Source organism: Eubalaena glacialis, chromosome 10 (genome assembly GCF_028564815.1).
Source record: "Eubalaena glacialis isolate mEubGla1 chromosome 10, mEubGla1.1.hap2.+ XY, whole genome shotgun sequence".
NCBI classification, from domain to species: Eukaryota; Metazoa; Chordata; class Mammalia; order Artiodactyla; family Balaenidae; genus Eubalaena; species Eubalaena glacialis.
The window spans coordinates 69703262-69723927 of NC_083725.1; the positions used below are offsets into that span (position 1 = coordinate 69703262).

General features: G+C 47.4%; 1 protein-coding gene across 7 annotated transcripts in view; it reads right to left on the bottom strand.

Moving 5' to 3' along the window:
* Positions 1-9964, bottom strand: part of P2RY6 (pyrimidinergic receptor P2Y6) — a 51349-nt gene extending 41385 nt beyond the window's left edge. For 4 of the 7 annotated variants that reach the window (XM_061202890.1, XM_061202887.1, XM_061202889.1 and 1 more), the window contains exon 1: positions 9924-9964. The gene's annotated coding sequence lies outside the window, so the exon portion shown is untranslated. Of the gene's footprint in view, positions 1-1235; positions 1271-9923 lie in introns of those variants that run through there. The other 3 variants (XM_061202893.1, XM_061202888.1, XM_061202886.1) reach the window with 3 other exon arrangements.
* Positions 9965-20666: the final 10702 nt, after the last annotated feature.

Genomic DNA, 20666 nt, shown 5'->3' on the forward strand with positions numbered 1-20666 from the left:
ATGTGGTGGCTTGCTATAGGAACCCCCTTCACCATGGTCCCCTGGGGTCCTGCAGCCTCTTCCTGCCCAGTCAGTGCAGAAAAGGTGAGAACCTCATTGATGGTCACAGCTCCTCCTGAGAAGCCCAGCTTCCCTGCCCCTGCACTAGAAATGACAGACAGACCCCCACGACAGTTCCCCCATGCAGGACACATCCCCACGCCCCTGTGGCCCCTTCCTTCACACACAGTGCACATGGCCATACACAACTCTGCTGCGCACATGCACACACAGCACACAGCACACAGCACACACCAGACATGCTGCCACACTCCCCCAGGAGGCCTAAGTCCTGCTATCTCAGTTTGGAGGACAGGTAGGGGAATCCTCCTACTTTACAGGTGCCGAAGGGCTCCCAGCAGGATAAACCCAGCTCATCACCAAGCCTTGAGTCAACTCACTGGATGGGAACTTACCAGAACAATATTTTTACATTAAAACAAATGCAAAAATATTACAGAGAGGAATGTAAAATCCACATGAATTTTGAAGATTAAACAATGAGACTTCAAAGGAGCTTCGTGTGTGTGTGCCCGTGCGCACACCCACGCGCGCCTGTGGGAGGGTGAGCATGGGACTGGCTGTACTTCCTCCACCCAGGACCAGGGTGAGCTTTCACTCTCCCAAGCCCTTAGGGGTGCTGGGTGGAAAAGTCAGAACCACCCTAGGGTCATGGGAAATGTTCTGTCATAGTAAGAGCTGCACAAATGCTTCTCGTCTTCCACTGTTTGGCTCAGCACACTACACGGAGCCATGGATGTGCCACACACCGAACACACACCTCACAACAGGCACCACATGCATGCACCATCGTGTGATTGCTCCCTCCACACAGTGGGCACACACCCTGGGCACACACGTGGAACCCCCGGGTTACCCTGGCACAGTCAGTCGTGGCTATAGATAGGTACCACACTTCTTGCACGCGGACACCACAATTCATTGGTCACACTCGACACACCTAGCACACACCACACACTAACTGCATACAACCCAGTACACACACATGCCCACACTAATCTCTTACACACTGGCCACGACACACCCACCACACTCCTTCCCCCACATACACACTCACTCCCCCCAGGAAACCCCACCTGGGGCCCGCAATGCGAGCCTGGCGTGGGCAGAGCTGCCCTGTACCCGCTCACCCCAGCACCGCCTGCCCCTCGGTCCCCCCCACCCACAGTCCTCACCTGGACCGCTCAGCCGCAGGGCAGGGGACGTCATTCGGACGTCATTCGCTCTGGCGCTGGGAGGCGAATCCGAGAACCGAAGCGCTGCATAGGCAGCAGGCAGCGGCTGCAGCTCAGACCCCGGGCGTCCCTGCTCCTCGCGCCGCAAGAGCAAAGCGGTGGGGAGGTGGTGTGGCCGGGTGGCCTCCAAGCCGGAGCTGGACTCCCGCTCCCGCCCAGGCGGGACCCGGCTGGACTGACAGCCGCTGGGGAACCCGGGGGAGGTGATAGTTCTGGAAGAGGCCGCAGGTGTCAGGGACCGGTGCTCTGGACTGGGACCCAGGAGCCCTGGACTCCAGCCCAGATTCCCTCACCTCTTCTACCTTCTCTTGGCCTCAGTTTCCCCCATTGTATTGGGGCCTGGGGTGGGGTGGGGGGCTTAAGTGGTGATTCCGACTTTCCAGCTCTGACATTCTGCAATTCTGGAATGGTGGTGGGGAGGGAGGGATAAAAATGAATGCTATTTCTTGAGCACCTACTATGTGCCAGGCATCGTACTAGGTGTTTTAATGTATTACCTCATTTAATCCTCATAGCAATTCCAGAAGTATTATTATCCCTATTTTACAGGTGGCAAAACCCAGGCACAGAGAGATGAAGTGACTTGTCCAAGGTCACACAGCTGGTAAGTGGCAGACCTGAGATTTGAACTCAGACAGTCTGACTCCAGAGCTCAAGTACCCCTAAAGCATGGATTGGTGGCACTTTCTATACTGTACACTGCTCCCTGATTCTCATAACAACTCCAGGATCTTGGTGTCACAAATTCATTTTACAGATTAAGAAACTGAGGTTCAGGGGGATTATTTTACCCCAGGTCACCCAGCTAGCTGGACATCCTACTAAAGATGGGGGCTGGGGGTGGGAGTGATACTGGGATGGTATAATGAGACAGTGCCTGTCACATAATTGGTGCTCATCAATGTCAGCATTCCTCCTGTCACTCCTCTTCCTTCTCTTCTTTTATTTCCTAAGTTCTCTTATGGACAGTGGCCTCTAATTCCCTCATCTCTGAAACCTCCCCTGACCAGTAGCCCTCAGACAAGCCAGCCCCTCCTCTTGGCTACCGCTGCAGCTTTTAATCAACAGTTGTTGAGTTCCTATTCTGTGGCAGGTTCTCTGCTAGGACTGCAGATCCAAGTCAATAGGACAGTCCAGATAGCGCTGGCCTCATGGAGTTTATAATCCGGTGGAGGGCCCAGATGTTAAATAAATAGTCACATAAATTAATACGGAATTACACATTGTGGTAAGTGCTAAGAAGGAAAAGTGAAGGGTTAGAGGAGAGATTATAATGGGGGTGGGAGGGGGAAGGAATCTAGTTTAAATTGTAAGATTTGGGAGAATTCCCTGGCGGTCCAGTGGTTAGGACTCCATGCTTCCACTGCAGGGGGCACGGGTTCAATCCTCAGTCAAGGAACTAGGATCCCGCATGCCGCGTGGCTCAGCCAAATAAATAAATAAATAAATAGTAAGATTTGGGAAGATTTCCCAGAGGAAGTGCCCTTTAAGCTGAGACCAGAGTGAGGAGTTGGCCTCAGCCAGGTGACGGTGAGGGAGAAGAGAGTCCCAGGCAGGGGAAGCTTGAAGAGGGTGAGACAGGAAAGGGCTTGGCATGTTCCAGGAAATGAAGCACAGCCAGAGTGGGAGGTGCCCCACGAGCCAGGAGGCATGGTGGGAGATGGGGCTGAAGGAGCGTCAGCAGCCAGCCCAGACAGCCCGAAGTCAGGACTTAGGCTTTTGTCCAAAGAGCCGTGGGAGTCACCAAAACACTTAGAGCAGCAGAGTGACATAATCAAATATCTTTTTTTAAAATTGGGGTATAGTTGACAGATAATGTTATATCAGTTTCGGGTGTACAGCATAATGATTCGATATTTGTATATCAAATATCATTTTAATCAATCTCTCCAGCTGCTGGATGGAGAATAAGGAATGGGTAGGAGGGCCAAGGTAGCAGCAGATGCCCAGCTAGGAGGCTGTTCTACAGTCTGGGAAAAGATGATGGCCGCTGGCCCAGGGAGGTTGTGGGAGGTGGACACTGGAGGACAGAGCCAGGGATATTTGGTGTCATGGGCTGTTGTCATACCCACTTCGCCTGACCCAAGGGGCCTTGAGGCCTTGTCTGGTTCAAGGGGAAATGGTTGCTGCCAGTCCTTTGAGGGGAGAAGGTGTTTGCCTGTGACTCAACGGACTTGGGTCCCTAGAAACCCTCACCTAGGGAAGCTCTTCTCTCCCTTCATGGTAGCTCTTCCAAATCTTCCCTCTCCACAAGCTCTAACTCACTGACACCCCAGCCCCACCTGCTACCTGACTCACCAAGAAAATTCACTCACCAAAGGCTCACTGGTTCTCACCTGTGCTAGGCAGACCTTAGGACTGAGGCCAGGCTCAGTGGAGGGGGCTCACTTAAGTTCCTGCCCCCGACCTCTCTGCTTAGCATCCCCCTCCCCAAGAGGTGGCTCTTCTTTTATCTGAGGTGAAGGTCCCAGCAGTGCCCAGAGCTGCTCTCTGCTTCTGCAGCCAGGTCCCCACACCCTTGGGAATCCTGGTCTCCATCCCTGCCGGCCTGTGAACATGCTCCAGTGTCTTCTTAAGCCTTGGAGCCCCCCTCTCCAGGCACTGCCCCCTCTCTTCCCTTCACTGCCGGTGGTCTCAGAAAAGTTGCCTCCTCTGCAGTCCTCAGCCCATTTATCTAGTCTCTGCTCCCAGAGCATCCCCAAGATGGCTCCTCTAAGGACTCAGTGACCTCCGTGCCTCTGAAGGACTGCCCAGGAAGTCACTCGATGGATACTGTCAAGAACTCCCTGTGTGGCCTCCACAGCACCCTTCTCCTCCTGCTTCCCAGACTCCTCTCAGGGCTCTGTCCCACCCTCGTCTTCTCTGCTCACTCAGCACATTCTCCCTGGGGGAGGGCAGTGGCTCTCCTTAAATTACCCTTGTGTGCTGGACACTCACAGTTCCCATCTCCAGCCCAGCCTTTCTCCTGCACCTCAGACCTATTGCTCCCTGGACTTCTCCCCTCTGATGACTGAAGTGCCCTCTTCTCTACAATAATCTCCCCCATGCCCTCATCTTCACGACAACACCGTCAGCCCCTGTCACCTTAGCCCAACACCTGCAACACTCAGACAACCAGCCTCTCCTTTCAGCTCCCATCGCAGCTTGTATTCAACAATCATTTATCGAATTCCTACTATGCGCCAGGATTAAGGAGGCTTTCTTAAACAAAAACAAAAACAACAACGAAAAAGAAAACATCATAAAGGAAAAAAAGTGATAAACTCAAGTATAATAAAAATTTAAAAGTTCTATTAATCCAAAATACTAAAAGGGACTTCCCTGGTGGTCCAGTGGCTAAGACTCCATGCTCCCAATGCAGGCGGCCCAGGTTCGATCCCTGGTCAGGGAACTAGATCCCACACGCATGTTGCAACTAAGAGTTCACATGCCACAACTAAAAGATCCCACATGCCGCAATGAAGATACTTCACATGGCAACGAAGATCCCGCATGCCTCAACTAAGACCCTGTGCAGCCTAAACAGATAGATATTTAAAAACAAAAACCAAAATACTAAAAAAAAAGAAGACCACAATCTGAGAGAAGGTATTACAACATGTTAACAGACAAGGATTATTATTCAGCATATATAAATAACTCCTATATACCAATAAGAAAAAACCAAACAACCTAATAGAAAAATGAGCAAAAAACATGAGTAGGCATTTCACAGAAGAGAAAACAAGCACTGCCAATACACATATGAAAATATGTTCAACCTCACAATCAATCAGGGAAATTTCAAGTAAACCCACAAATTTCAAGTAAATACCATTTCACACACATCAGATTAGCAAAAATTAAAGAGTTTGATAATACCAACTTTGTTGAGGGTGTGGAGAGATGGGAACTTTTATGCACTGTGGGTGGGACTAGAAATTGAACATACTAAGTTGAAGAACAATTTGTCAATATCTAGTAGTTGAAGAGGCACATCATCTAAAAGAGTCATTCCACCCCAACATAAATAACCTGGAGAAACTTGAGCAGGTGTAGAAAAATGTACATCACAGCATTTTATCTAAAGCGAAACATTGGGAACAATCTAAATATCCATCAATAAGAGAATGGAAAAATACATTTTCATTCAGGTGTCCCTTTCTATCTGAACTCTCACTCTCCCGATAATTGTTACAATGACTTTCAAAACTTTTTACTAGTAGAAAACCTGACTTAACAAACCTGCGGGTGCTCCCCAGCACAAGTCTGGGTGAGAGGATGTGGAGTAAGCTGTGGTGGTAACTCCTCTGTTCTCCCGATAGGATAGGCTCGCACCTCATGCTCGTGTTCCTTAAACTTATTTGGTACGTAATTGTTACCATCTTCCCCTCATTGTTAAGCGAAAATGTCTTCTCAGAAAGTGGGAAAGCCTGAGTCTGAGAGGCTTAAGAAAGCCCACACATTAGAAGAAAATGTGGAAGTAATAAAGCTCATTGAGAGGGCTGGACACGTGAAAGATGTAAGCTTAGCCAGGCATGTATCCTCCTCCATCACACACAGGAACTGTCCTACATGTGAGAAAACAAACAAACAAACAAACAAAAAGAGCCCATTCAGGGGACTTCCCTGGTGGCACAGTGGATAAGACTCCGAGCTCCCAATGCAGGGGGCCCGGGTTCGATCTCTAATCAGGGAACTAGATCCCACGTGCATGCCGCAACTAAGGAGCCCACAAGCCGCAACTAAGGAGCCCACAAGCTGCAACTAAGGAGCCCGCAAGCTGCAACTAAGACCTGGTGCAACCAAATAAATAAATATTTAAAAATATTTTTAAAAAAAGAGCTCATTCAGTGTTACATAATGAAGCAATCAGTGTTTTAAATGCTTTAGAGCTTTATGCAATGATGGAAATATCCTATATCTGCTGTCCAATTTGATATGATAGCCTTCAGCCGTATGTGGCTACTGAGCACTTGAAATGCATCTAGTGCAACTGAGGACCTGAAATTTTTAACTTCAAATTCATTTACACTTAAACTTAAATAGCCTTGTGTGGCTAGTAGATACCATATTGGACAACACAGCTTTATACTGTGCAGAAATCCTTGGTGATCATTAATAGTTTTAAAGAATTTCAATGATATTGGGGCGAAATTAGCTGAAGTTTTTGGATGAGCTGGCAACATATTATTATTTTTCCGAGATAAAATTCTGTAATATGAGCTTTTACTATCTACAGATTTACTATTAGGAATGGGCTATGTTAAGGGATGACGGTATAAGCATGTAATGGAATACTATACAACGGACAAAAATGAATGAACTAGAGCAGCACATGGACAAAGCTAAATCTCACAACTATAATGGAACTGAAAAAAGAAGTATATGGGAGGATACACACAGTATGATACTATGAACATAACATTTTAAAACATGCAAAATAATACTATACTTATGTATAAAGACATGAATGGGAATGACCAACCGGGTAGAGGTCAGCTTTGATGGGAAGGAGGAGGTGAGATTATAGGGGACACAGTAATAGACCCTGCTTCTCCCCTGGCTCCCCAGCCCCCCACATGCTTTGCAAAGACAGAGGGTGATAAGGGCCAGCACAGAGAGGAGGCACCTCCTCTCAGAAGCCTTCTCTGTCCCCCTCCCCATCAGACAGCACCCAGGGCCTCCTCTGGGCTCCCAAGGCCCCAGTGTTGGCCTCTGATGCACCCAATCACTCTGGCCTGATGTTGTCTCTCTCCACATCGCTCCCTCACCAGCAGAGGTGAGGCACTGTTCCAGAACAGTGTCTGGAACACTGCCGACGAACACAGGCACTGTGTTTGTGGTTCACCAGTCCTGTTTTCTCCACACTTGGCACAGTGCTCTATAATAACTAAATGAAGGAATGAATATAGGTCTCTTTGGGGATTTAGAGTCATCATTATCATTCATCTCTTCTCTGACCCTCTCTATGTGCCCAAGCATGGTCAGGGCACCGGGGATACAAACATGAATTGTCCATGGCTAGTGCCCTCAAGAAGTGTCTGGTTTGGAAAGGGGATAAGCCAGGATGTTGTGGGCACAGGGATGCAGAGATGTGCACTGAGGCATAGGAACCCAGAGGGGCCCCTGGCCCAGCCTGGAGACATGGGCACAGGGGAAGTCAGGGTACAAGTCCTAAGCTGGTGTTTAAGAACAACTAGGGTCATCTGGGTGAAATCAGGGGAGGGGGCAGCATGCAAAGACCTGGAAGTGAAAGAGAACATGGCAAATTCTGGGAACCTTGTGTGGCTCAGTCCTGTTGGAGAGTCCAGTGGAAGGGAGGAGTGGGACGGACAAGGCTGAAGAGGTGGGATGGACCAGGTCTTGCAGGGCCTTGAATGTCAGGCTGGGAAGCTTAGTTTATCCTCAGGGCGATGGGAGCCATGGAAGGGTATAAGCAGGGGACGGGCATAATCAGAGTAATGTCTTGGAAAGTTTGCTCGTCCCAGCTGCTGTGCGGAGGGGCAGAAGAGGAGGCAGGGGACCAGTGAGGGCCAGTAGTCCAGGCAGGTGGCCAAACTGGTAGGGATGGACGAGGGGTGATAAGTGAGGAGCTGATTAGAAGGGGGATTGTGGGGGCTTTTTAGGAAGTAGAATCATTAGGATTTAGGCAGATTGGATGTGAATGTGAGGGAGACAGAGGGTTATCTTGGTTTGGGTTCCCCCAGAAGCCAACCCTGGGGCAAGGAATCAAGTGCAAGTAGTTAATTTCTGAGATGATCCTGAAAGCATCACTAAGGGCCTGGGGAAGTAAGACAGGAAAAGGAAGGAAGCCAATTCAGGGTGGTTCTATGGTCAGGCCAACTCAAGGTGGCTGTTCTCTTTTTTTTTAAACATCTTCATTGAAGTACAATTGCTCCACAATGGTGTGTTAGCCTCTGCTCTACAACAAAGTGAATCAGTTATACACATACATATGTTCCCACATCTCTTCCCTCCCGGTGGCTGTTCTCTTGTTCTCTTTACATCCCCTGCCCGACCAGTGCCTGCTTCGCCTACACCCTACTCACATGACTGACCTTCCTACCTACTTGCTCCTGGCCCCAGCTGGTAATTGTTCTTATCAAAGGGGCAGTGAGGGGTGTGCCCCTCTGTTAGTTTCCCTGGTAACCGATGAGCCAACCTGACGTCAATCCCCTTCTACCCCCTGGGAGTGAAGACTGCTGCCATGTCCTGCCCCACGGTTGCTCCAGGACCTTGCTTCAGACGTGTAAGCTCCCCCATCCATTAAACCATTGATGTCTTTGTCGCTGACTCCCGGCTTTTTCTTCGGTCTTGAAGCTGGGCAAGCACAGGCCTTTGTAGGCCTGTGAGGTACAGCCCAACAGTGGTCAATGAACAGATTATCCCTGGGGGTCAATCCCATTGGGAACTTCTAGGAGGCAGCACAGAACATGCCTCAGAGATTTCCCACATGAGTGGCAAGGAATCTGGAGCATTTATCTATCAACTCTAGTTGTCATTGGTTAAAAGCTGGTCCCCAAATTTTCTGGCCCTTCTGGCCAAGCGTGCTCCAGACGGCCAGAGAAAGCTCCCAGGCAGAGTCCCAGGTACCGTCAGTGAGAAGCTGTCGGGGTGTAGGGAATAGTGAGTGCTGAGGGTCGTGAGCAGGGACCTGCTCCAACATCTGCTACAGGGGAAGAGGAGGCCCATTTACTCCCAATAGGCTGAGCCCTGGTTCTCCAAGGTGGGCAGAGGAGAGGAATCTGTGTTGAAGTTGGGGAGTGGGGGTTGTCTTGATGGCCCTGACTTCTCCCCAGCGTCCTCTCCCTAGTCCTCAGCCTTTTTGCCTGGTCCATCCACTGCCCCCAGATGGTATGCAGAGCCTCATCTGATTTCCGTGGAGACTGTGCTCCAACCCCTGGAAATGCCTACTCCGATTAGCTTTGCCAAGCAGTTTGATCATTGCACCCGCATCAAGTCAGAGAAAATTGGTGGCTCTTTAATAAAATAATATCCCATCACCCGGGGTTGACAGCGGGCTGGAGACACAGATTTGGGGAACTTACCAACTTAATGTTCGGTTTTCTAGGCCATAGGGCAGTGAGTTTGCTTAATGGAAGAGAGAAGATAGAGAAGAGGGTTTGGGCTGGAGCCATCAGTTAAAGGAGGGAAGAAGAGATGCCCAGGGATAAGACTGCGGAGGAGCAGCCAGAGCAGTAAGATGTGCAGCAGAGCAGTGTGGTGTCACTGAGGCCGAGGGAAGACAGGCTTGGGAGAAGGAAGGAGAGGGCTGCAGGCTCAGAGCTGGGCCCAGGAGCCAGGCCCCATCTACCTGGCTCCAGGAGAGGTCAAAGAGCCCTTCGTTAGAGTGTGTCTGGAAGAACACTTGCTTCCTCCTCTTCCTCTCCCTACTCCTTCTCCCTCTCCCAGCCTCTGCCTGTGGCCTCAGAAGCCTTAGCAGCTGGCAGACATCCAGTGAGACCCAGAGTTGACGAGCTATGTCTGGCATTTCCAACTACTTCTGAGACTTCCCTTGCTCCTGTCAGCCCCCAGCCTTGATGTGCCTGCAGCCTCCTCTCAAGACCAGTGTTTCTCTTTTAGCCCCAACCATGGTCCCAAGACCCCCCAACCCCTTTCCTGAGGTCCAGGAGCCCCATGCCGCACCTGTTTGCTCTGTCAGTCCAGCATCCATGGGCAGCTTATGTCCTGAAAAGGGCCACCACTTCCGGAAGTTCCCCCTTTCACATTCCTACCACATTCCAACTGCCCAACCAAGTATTAACCCACAAATTCATAACCCAGGAACTTCAGCCCTGGCAGCTCCTCCTCAGGGCTTTGAATTCCTCCCCTGCCTCCATGTACATTGATGGGAGATGGGGGTGAGTCATTGCCCCTTTCCCGGTCTTAGTTTCCTCAACTACAAAACTGGGTCGACAATCCTTGCTCTGCCTCCTCCCATGGCTGGCTCTGAGGGTTCACACTTTGTAAATTCTGCTAGTTGTACATGCTGTTCCCCCTCTTGGAATGCTGTTCCTTTCCTTTCTTCTTTGTGAGTCCTGCTCACCCTTCCAAGCTCTACTAATAAAACATGCTACCATTTTTTTCATGTGTGCTATGAGCCAGCATTGTGCTAAGGGCTTTACATATGTTATCATGCTTCATTTGTACATGGAGTCTGAATAGATACTCTGATTGTTCCCATTTTACAGACGAGGAAACAGGCTCAGAGAGACTATGTGACTTGCTTTAGGTTATGCAGCTAGGAAATGTTGGTCAGAACTAGAACTCAGGACTTCTGAGGTAAGATTGAGGCCTTTCTCATTTCAGTCTGGCTCCCTCCTATCATGCCCACCAGAGCTGCCCCTGATTCAGAAGTTAGCTTGTATTAAAAGGAACACAGTGCATGTAGTAAAGAGGTGATAGTCCACAGAGGTCTGCTGTTCAAACTACCTCTGGAACCTCATTGGCCTCTGCAACACTGCCTGCTGCAGGGGGACGGAGAGGGTAACAAAATCAATACGAGGAGCAAGAAGCCAAATTACATGAGAGTTGAACCCTGAGATCAGGGGGCAAATCTTTCACTGGGTACCAACAGATCCCTGTCCCTTTTAAATCAGACTTGTTGAATCTGAGGTACAGCCAGACATTATTGTTTTGTTAAATAGTTTAAACCTCATAATGAAGAAAGAATTGATGTTTTCATTCATTTCAGCTCTTTAAAAATCAACAAATCAATATCCAAAGATTGGAAATGACCTAAATGTCTATTCATAGGCAACTGGCTAAATAAATTATGGCTGTGAACAGAACAAGTAAGCTTTTTGTGCATTGGTGTGAAAAGACTTTCAGGAAATCTGCAGAAGAAAGCTAGAAATATGTGTACAAGTATGTAGCCTTTTGTGTATAGAGAAAGAAAAAAGAGCACACGGCTTTTAGGGCTTGTATATGCATACAGTTATCTGGAAAGATGAAGAAACCATGAATGGTGGTTGTTTAATAGAGTTAATGAGAGAGAGACTCTTCACTGTTTACCTTTCAATATTTGTTTTGTTTGAACTGAGTGAATGCATTCTTTAGTTGAAAATTAAATAAAGAAACATATCACTTTCTTAAATCAAGATGTCACATTTAATAAAGTTGCTACAGGGACTTCCCTGGTGGAGCAGTGGTTAAGAATCTGCCTGCCAATGCAGGGGACACAGGCTCGATCCGTGGTCCGGGAAAATCCCACATGCTGCGGAGAAACTAAGCTGGCGCGCCACAACTGCTGAGCCTGCCCTCTAGAGCCCGCGACACAACTACTGATCCCACACACTGCAACGAAGCCCGTGCATTCTAGGGCCCGTGCTCCGCAACAAGAGAAGCCACTGCAATGAGAAGCCCGCGCACTGCAACGAAGACCCAATGCAGCCAAAAAATAAATAAATAAATTTTACAAAAAGAAAAAAATTAAAAACAAAACAAACAGACAAACCCACAAAGGAGTGTGCTAAGAAAGCATTCTTGAAAAAAAAAAGTTGCTGCAAATGAAGGGGTTTGATAGTATCTCATTATTGAGAAAAATTGAAAAATTTTATAAACAAAATTTTATATAGGGATTTACCATTTTTCTAAGTAGTTTTGCATAAATTAACATATTAATCTTCTTAAGCCTTACTTAGAAGAGATGACTACTCTCATTTCTTAGAGGAGGAAACTGAGGCTCAGAGAAGGCAATGGTCTTGTTCAATGTCACCCAATCTGTAAGGAAAGGAACTGGAACTGGAGCCCCGGGGCCTGATAACAGGAACCACAGAAAATGCAGAACAAAGCCACACCTTTGCTTCTCAGAGTGCTGGTGACTCATTAAAAGGGGGATAAAATAATTCTGTCCTCTTGAGTGGTTTGAAGATTCACTGAGGTAATGTATGTAAAACTCTTAGCACTGTGCCTACCACAGAGCAAATAATCAAAAACTTTCTTTAACTGTTGCTTTATTAAAATTTTATTTAAATAACAGAAGAGGATGTTCCAATTAAGTTGGCATTTCTTGAAATGCCATGAAATGTTCATGAAATATGAACACCCCATATTTCAGCCATACGAACTAAGAAGGGGAGAAGCATCAGAGAACTGAAGGAAGTCTAGGAAATGATCTTTGCCCTAACGATGCTTATGGTCTTATTGGTGAGACAAAGTTTAAGTAGACTCACATAACTTTTCTACAGTTATTATTGTCAGTGTTCAGATAATTTTTTCCATACTAAGCCTCATTGTAAAATTAAAAAGGAATTGTCCAATTTTATGTGCAGTGCTTTTAAATGACAAATGACAAAATTTGCAGGGAGAACTAAATGTTTTTTTCAGAGTATTTTATTCTATTTTGGATAATATTGTGCACAACGTTTATACTCTCAACCACCCTCCACCATAACTGAGGTCCTGGGCACATATCTAGTCCCCTAATCATCCTGCATTAGGGAGGGTTTTGGCATTAATGGCGCCAAAATGGCGGTGTTGTCGCGTGTTCTCTGCTTTATCTAATGTTTATTGTATTGACATACACGATGCTCACCTTGGCTTCTGGCAATTCCCAGATTAGAAAAATACTAACAGAGTAATGCTGTACTTATTGAAAACTGTCATATAAAAAAAACCAACAGAATTGTTCTTTCCAGTTAATTTTTTTCCCCAAAGTTTGAGACTAAGGGGATTAATTTGCATCTCAGAGGAGAAAGCCCTTATTTCCTGGAGAGGGAAGTGTGAGGAGGGCCGCAAATGTCCTTACTTACCAGGGAGCTTGGTTCATGTGGAAACACTGCCATCTGCCACCACTTGAAGATGTGACTGGCAGAAGCTCTTAGATGTTGCCACTCTCAGAAGTGGACAAGAAAGGCCAGAAGAACAAAAGGTAGGATAACAAGAGGGCAAGATCAGGAGGGTTTGTGTCCACCTTGAGCTGCTTATGCAGGTTGGAAGGGAGACATTTCATTGGAATCCTGCTGCCTCTTTCAGTAACAGAACTGACAAGAAAGAGAACCCTTCCAAAGGATTTGGCACTTCTGGGTTTAGGGGAGCAATCCACAGTGTTCAACTTTTCTCCAGGTGGCTTACGGACTGATGGTGTACGTCCAGGATTTAGAAAAGAGCAGGAGACAAAGGGTTCCAAGCAGTAATGTCTAGTGTATAAACAACTACACTTGGTCAAACCTGTATACAAGATGTGCAGGAGATGAGAAAGCAAAGCACAAGCCAAGATTACCTATGAGGGAAGTGATGAAAAGAGTCTCTTAGAAGAAAGATCGAACAATCCTCCATCTATAGAATGGACATAGGGACAACATCCCTCCGTGAAAAAACACCAAAAAAATAAAAACCTGCCTCTCCTTACATGATCACTGCTTTTCCTGGATTTTAACCAGCATTTTCCTTGTTCCTCAGGCTTTAAATAGGAAGTTCAGCATGGACCCCTGCACTGGAATAGAAAATTCACCAGTTTGCTGACCCTGGTTCATAGACCCTGGAGAATGTTTGATACAGGAATACTACTAGCCAAAGAAAAGAGAAATGGCATTGATGTGAGAGAGGCAGGTGCCACAGGGTTTTGATTTGCCTTGAGCAAACTGGATGAAAATGAAAAGAAACGAAGACTAGGTACTGTGATAGCAATGCCCACTTAAGTGAAAACCACCACCTCACTGACATAGGTGCTGGTACAAGGTGTTTAGAGGACCAGGAAGCTGTCATATAGATAATGGTTGATGACATTGACATTGCAGAAGGTTGGCCTAAGATTCTGTCCTGTGTGGGCAGTGGCTCCAGCAAATCCCATCTCATACATGCGTGCGCACACACACACACACACACACACACACACACATGCTTGCACAAACCCAAACCTCAACACCAAACACATCTGATGAGATGTGGTGCCTTATACAATCATGGATTATAAATAGCTACAAAGCAATCCCTGGCCATTATTGTCAACACATAGTATTTAGAGATGATAATGAAGAGAAAGAAAGTCAGCTGAGTCACGCACCCAACACAGGAGATGATGTTCTTTGATACAAAAGTCAACATCAACAGCAACAGAAATCCATGAAGCATTTGTTGAAGAGGGAACATAGCATTCCGGTATAAAGGTAAGAACTTAGGCCAATTAGAGTGATTAGGGCCAGGTTCCCCACCATGGTGATAACTTGTTAACCCAGAAATGGTGAGTTCAGGCCCTAAGAAGTAGTTTCCGCCAGGCATTCCCATATGGGGAGACATGTGCAAAGAAAATGCACCTCCCTTTCAAACTATAAAAGATGGGATGATTCTCATGAGTACCATACACACTAAGTGGTCTGCTAGGGCTGCTGTAACAGAGTACCACAGACTGGGTGGCTTAAACATCAGAAATTAATTTTCTTACCATTCTAGAGGCTAGAAGTCCAAGATCCAGGTGACAGCAGGATTGGTTCCTTCTGAGGGCCTCTCCCCTTGGCTTGTAGATGACCATCTTCTCCCTGTGTCTTCATACCACCTTCCCTCTGTTTGTGTCTGTATCCAAATAGCCTCTTCTTGTAAGGACACCAGTCCTACTAGATTAGGGCCCACCCCAGTGACCTCATTTTAACTTAATTGCCTCTTTAAGGATCCTTTCTCCAATAAGGTTACATTCTGAGGTACTGAGTGTTAGGACTTCAACATATTTGGGGGAGGGATTCAGCATAGAAGAGTGGAGAAAAGCAAAATGTAGTCCAGTCTCTTCTCCGTTTCTGATTTCCTCCCCCTGTTTCCCTTCGAGACAAATGGCGTCTGATCATTTAGGGATTTGGGACTTATACCTTTGTAGCAGTGAGTAGAGATGGGACCCTGGCTTCAACTTCCATTCTTATATTTACTCCTCTGCCATTTTTTCCCCGTGTTTTGTTTTGTTTTGTTGTTGGTTGGTTTTTTGTTTTTTTTTTAAATGAAGAAACAGGTCATTTATCCCATAAAAGTTCTCAAATTCTGGATCTGGTTAATTGCATCCCCATGTTGTCATTTAACATATTCTTCTGTATCCTGTAGTTCCTGAAAACTGATAGTTAAATCAGTTTGATCAGATTCAGGATCAGTTTTTTGGCAAGAATTCACAGGTGGTGGTGTGTACTTCCTTTTGCACCACATCGGCAAGATATGACTGGTCTCCTCTCTCTTTTTTTGTGATATTAATATTGGTCAGTGGGTTGAGGTGTTATGAGACTGTTAGTGGGGACACAGCCATTGATGATCACTGCCTAGACCTGTCCAATGGAAACATAATGCAAGGCATAGGTACAATATAACATTTTCAAGTAACCACATTAAAAAAAGTAATCAGAGAACTTCCTGGTGGTGCAGTGGTTAAGAATCCGCCTGCCAATGCAGGGGACATGGGTTTGAGCCCTGGTCCGGGAAGATCCCACATGCCACGGAGCCCGTGAGCCACAACTACTAAGCCCGTGACCCACGACTGCTGAGGCCCGCGCACCTAGAGCCCATGCTCTGCAACAAGAGGAGCCACCGCAATGAGAAGCCTGCTTGCAGCAACAGGAGAAAGCCCTCGGGCAGCAAAGAAGACCCAATGCATCCAAAAATAAATAAATAAATAAATAAAATTTTAAAAAAGAATGTATTAAAAAAAGTAATCAGAAATAAATGAAATTGATTTTAGTAATATATGTTATTTAATCCATTCTACCCAAAATATTATCATTTCAACATGTAACCAATATGAAAAATTAATGAGATATTTTACCCTTTTTTGTTGTACCAAGTCTTCAAAATCCAGTGTGTGTTTTACGCTTGCAGCACATCTCAGTTCAGACAAGCCATGTTTCAATAGCCACTCATGATATGATTACAAACACTGTTTAAGATTTCTTTATAATTCTCATTGTCCTTAGAATATGTCCCTCTTAGGGGTGTACAGTAAGGCAGTTATTAACTCCAGGAGAAACAAAAAGTTATGCAAGAAAGAAAATGTAATCACAGAACACTATTAGATGTTAACTGCCAACAATACTTTCAAAGTCATAAAAATGTAAGCACTGAATATTGATTTAACCAAAAATTGCAACAGGAGGATGAGGGAAGACAACTAAATCTTCATCTTTTATAGAGGAAATCGGTAGATAATGTCTAAGATGGAATTAACCAATTTTTTTTAACAGTCTGAATTTGTTATTGCCATAAGACAGTTTTCTTTCCCTCCGGTCAAGCTTACATTTCCAGCTCATTTCCGTTTTGTGAATTTAACACTAATTCCTCTCCTCCTCCTCTCTCTGCCCCCCTACCCCTCCTCCTGAGGAGGAACTGGGAGAAACGGAAAAGTCTCTTTTATTTCAGCAGGATTGTGATGTCCATGCTGTTTGGGTGAAGTACATGCTCCCTCTTCCCTAATAACCTTGAGTTGGACCATGTCTGTCCTCTGTCAGAGGCAGGCCCTGCAGTGAGGCATCCCTCCTCGGCACTTGTGTGAGTTCTCTGCCCAGGGAGATGAGCGAGCGTGGGCAGGGATGGTGATCAGCAAGGCTTGGAGGCGGAGGAGGCATTTACCAAGTGAGCAAGGACATTGCAGACGGAGGGGCAGCATGGGCAAAGTTAAGCCACCTGGCACAGACCTGCAGTGCACCAAGGGCCTGGGGTTACTCCTCAGAGACGCTGTGCAGCTACTCTGACTTTGCTGGCAGCCCAGGACCCAGGGCCATTTACTAATTTACTTAATAATAGGCAAACACTCTGGCGTCTGCTCAGCCCAAGGTCTTGGAACAAATGGACCCAATTAAAAGGCCATCATAGGGGAATTCAGGGGAAGAGGAAAAAAGCCATTGATCAAATCAATGCCCAGCTGCCCTGGGGCTGGTTTGTGACCTTCTGCAGCAGAAGCCTTTCTCCCACTCTGCCCTAGACCTGGGGACCTTCCAGACACCCCGGCCCCATCCTCCACTCCTCCACGCCACCCTCTGACCAGCTGTGTGGCACTTCACTAGGTCTTCTCTGGATCTCGATTTTACTGCCTGCCAAACCCTGCAAGAAAAAACTGTCAGGTATCCTGCTGGCTCTTCCTTCAAAATACATCTGGCATCAGTCCATTTCTCACCACCTCCATTGCCTCCATCTGGTCCTAATCCTCAAGATCTCTCACCTGGATTTCTTCATTGGCTCCTTCCTGCTCTGGCTGCTCCCATCCTCACCCCACTGTAGTTTATTCACCACACTGAAGCCAGATTTAGCCTTCTAAAATGTAAGGCACACCGTATGTCTGCAATGGCTTTCCACCTCACTCACTGTCCTACAAGATTCCACCAACCTGTGGCCTCCACTTCACTTCTTCCGTCTTCACCCCAGGCACCAGCCTCCTTCCTCTGGCAGCCAGACCTTTGCACTTACTGTTCCTTCCGGCTGGAAGGGTCTCCTTCAAGTCTGTTCGAATGCTCTCTTTTTAGCCTCTCCTGAGGCTTCACCTGACACCCTACTTAAAAATCACATCCTCCATGTCCTCCTAATCCCTCTTCCCACTCTGCTGTTTTTCCCACAGCACCTGTCACCTCCTAACACAGCATGGAATTTACACTTTATGATATCTGTTGCTTTTTGTCTCTCTCACCCTACTAGGCTATAAGCTCTGAGGGAAGGATCTTTCTTTTTCATTTACTGATGATTTCCAAATACCTACAACAATGTCTACAACATAGTAGGCTCTTGGTAAATATTTGTTGAATAAATAACGAATGAATCAATAATAATAAGGTTCCTGCCTCAAAGGGCCCTTGTGAAACTTACACGAAATAATTTGACTTGCTTTGCAAAGGAAAGGAATTATATAAGAGTACCCACTGGTACTAGATGTTCTGCAAAACAGTTACATGGTTTATCTCGTTTATTCCTCACTATGAATCTCATTCATTCATTCAGTGAGTAATTGTTGTGCACCTACTATGCACTAGGCACCATTCTAGGCACTGGGGGTACAGCAGTGACAAAACTAGACAAAAACCCCTGTCGTCTGGGAGCTTTCAGGAAGAGACAGACAATACAAATAAAACATAAGGGACTTCCCTGGTGGCGCAGTGGTTAAGAATCTGCCTGCCAATGCAGGGGACATGGGTTCAATCCCTGGTCTGGGAAGATCCCACATGCCGCCGAGCAACTAAGCCCGTGCGCCACAACTACCGAGCCTGTGCTCTAGAGCCTGCGAGCCACAACTACTGAGCCTGCGTGCCACAACTACTGAAGCTCGTGTGCCTAGAGCCTGTGCTCCGCAACAAGAGAAGCCACCACAATGAGAAGCCTGCGAACCACAACGAAGAGTAGCCCCCGCTCGCTGCAACTAGAGAAAGCCTGCGCGCAGCAACAAAGACTCAACGCAGCCAAAAATATAAATAAATAAATAAACAAACAAATAAACAAACAAACAAACAAGCAAATAGAATGTAAAGTGAGTGTGACTATTCCTCTTTTTTATGACGAGGAAACTGAGATGCCCAAGGTCATCTGATTAATGAGTGGCAGAGCCAAGATTCAAATGTAAGTCTCCAAGGTTTATGTGCTTCTGTGCCTCGTGGATGAGGGCATCCGGGTTTAGGTGGAGTGAAAGCTTGTGGACAAGGTGTGTGGGTCTGGGGTGAGGATGTGGGGTGGGGCCTGGAGGGCTGGCTGAGACTCCCTCCTTAATTTTTGCTTCCCACTCTATCCCAAGGGCCTCCCCTTCCTCATGATTGAGAGTCAGATGCATTTTACCTACTGCCATACTGGTGGGATCCAAATCACAGGCCTCTTGTGGGTGGTGGGTAAGCTCTTACTTCTTCCCAGATGGTGTCACAGGGTGCGCTGGGAGGAGCAGCTGAGCTCAGTCACACCTCCCAGGGGATGGAGTCCAGTTGTAGAGGCTGCCATTCGAGGAGGCAAGGACTGGGGGCATACAGAGGGCAGGGCTTCTGGTAGGGGTGGAGGTTCTGGAGTGGGGCAGGGTAGGGAGCTGGGGGTGCCAGCCTGGAGAAGAGCCAACTCGGGGTTATGGTGACACCTTCCCGTGGCTGCCCTGGGCTGAGGGCAGGTGTGCCGTGTGCCCCTAAGGCCATGCTGGGGAGACTGGGCTCCTGTGAGGAGGGTTCTCCCATAGGGACAGGGGTTGCCTGGGAGGGAGTGATCTCTCCATCTCTGGACGTGGGGGGAGGATGCAAATGATGTCAGGGTGTTAGGGAGGTACAGAGAGGACCCTTGTTGGCGGGATAAACCTTTTCAGAGACCCCAGCTTCAGAGAGGGGAGAAGATTCTGACTTCCCTTCAGAAGAGCTCCCAGACCAAATGGAGGGGCTGGTCCTCAAGGCCTAGAGCCCAGCCCCAGATCTGCAAGTCCTTTGGGAGGGCCTCTCTAGCCCCACTCCCCAACACTCAGCTGTGTCCTCAGACCCAGGGTTTGGGTGTCTTCCTGGCAGCCAGTGAAGGTGGGGGACACCATCTGGGGCCTCTGGAAGGTAAGCAGGAGGTCAAAGGAATACCCATGGCCAGAGGACATCATAGAGTTGTCCTCGGGGACCACTCCTGGCAGAACCAATGAGGATCAAGTCAGTGCCTTTGAAACCCCAAGCTGGGACATTGGGCCTCAGAGAGGCAGCGCCCTGAGGATGGAGCAGCTCTATCTGCCCCTCAGTCTTACCTTCACAAAACCAGCAGTCGGACACATGCTCCTCTGAGGGAATAAAATACCCCACAGTGCTGGTGCAGAGTGGATGGATCAGCTAGGGGCTCTAGGGCGCTAGATGGGGAGTCCTTGCAAGCCCACAGGGGCAGGTTGGCTGGAATGGAGATCTGAAACGTCACCTGCTCTCACCCAGGAAGAGGCAGCAACCTCTTGTCAATGTTGATCAGCCCCCACCATCAGGAACACACCTGTAGCCAACAAGGTCGGGCTTATCACTTGCTGCAGCAAAGACTTCCCATCAGGGAATTCCTTGGGGTGTCTCCAAAGGGAGGAGTTAAGGAAGGGGTGCTTATAGGGTTGTGGGGCTGGAGTGAGTCAAAGGATGGTCTCTGGCAGAGATTGGTCAGGATTTGCAAAGCAGGAAGTTGCTGGAAGAGTCAGAGATCTTATGTTGAGAACACAGGAGCCCTCGTGGAGAATTACTATTAAATCAGTTTGCCTGTGGTTTTCTCTTGGAACATGTGGGTCTAAATACATGAGCGTTTTCAAGTGTGAGCTTAGTCTGAGATGGACATCACGGCTTGGTCAGGCACTGTTAACCGTTTTGTAAATCAGGTATGTTTTGCAAATCGTGTTCCCAGTTTCAATTCTCAGTCCTACCCCTATCTTGCACACTCCAAGAAAAATGATCCTGGCTGCCAGCAGGATCATTTTCTTCTCATCACTCCACAGGTGAGAGTCTGGACCCCAGCCCCCATTCCTGCCTC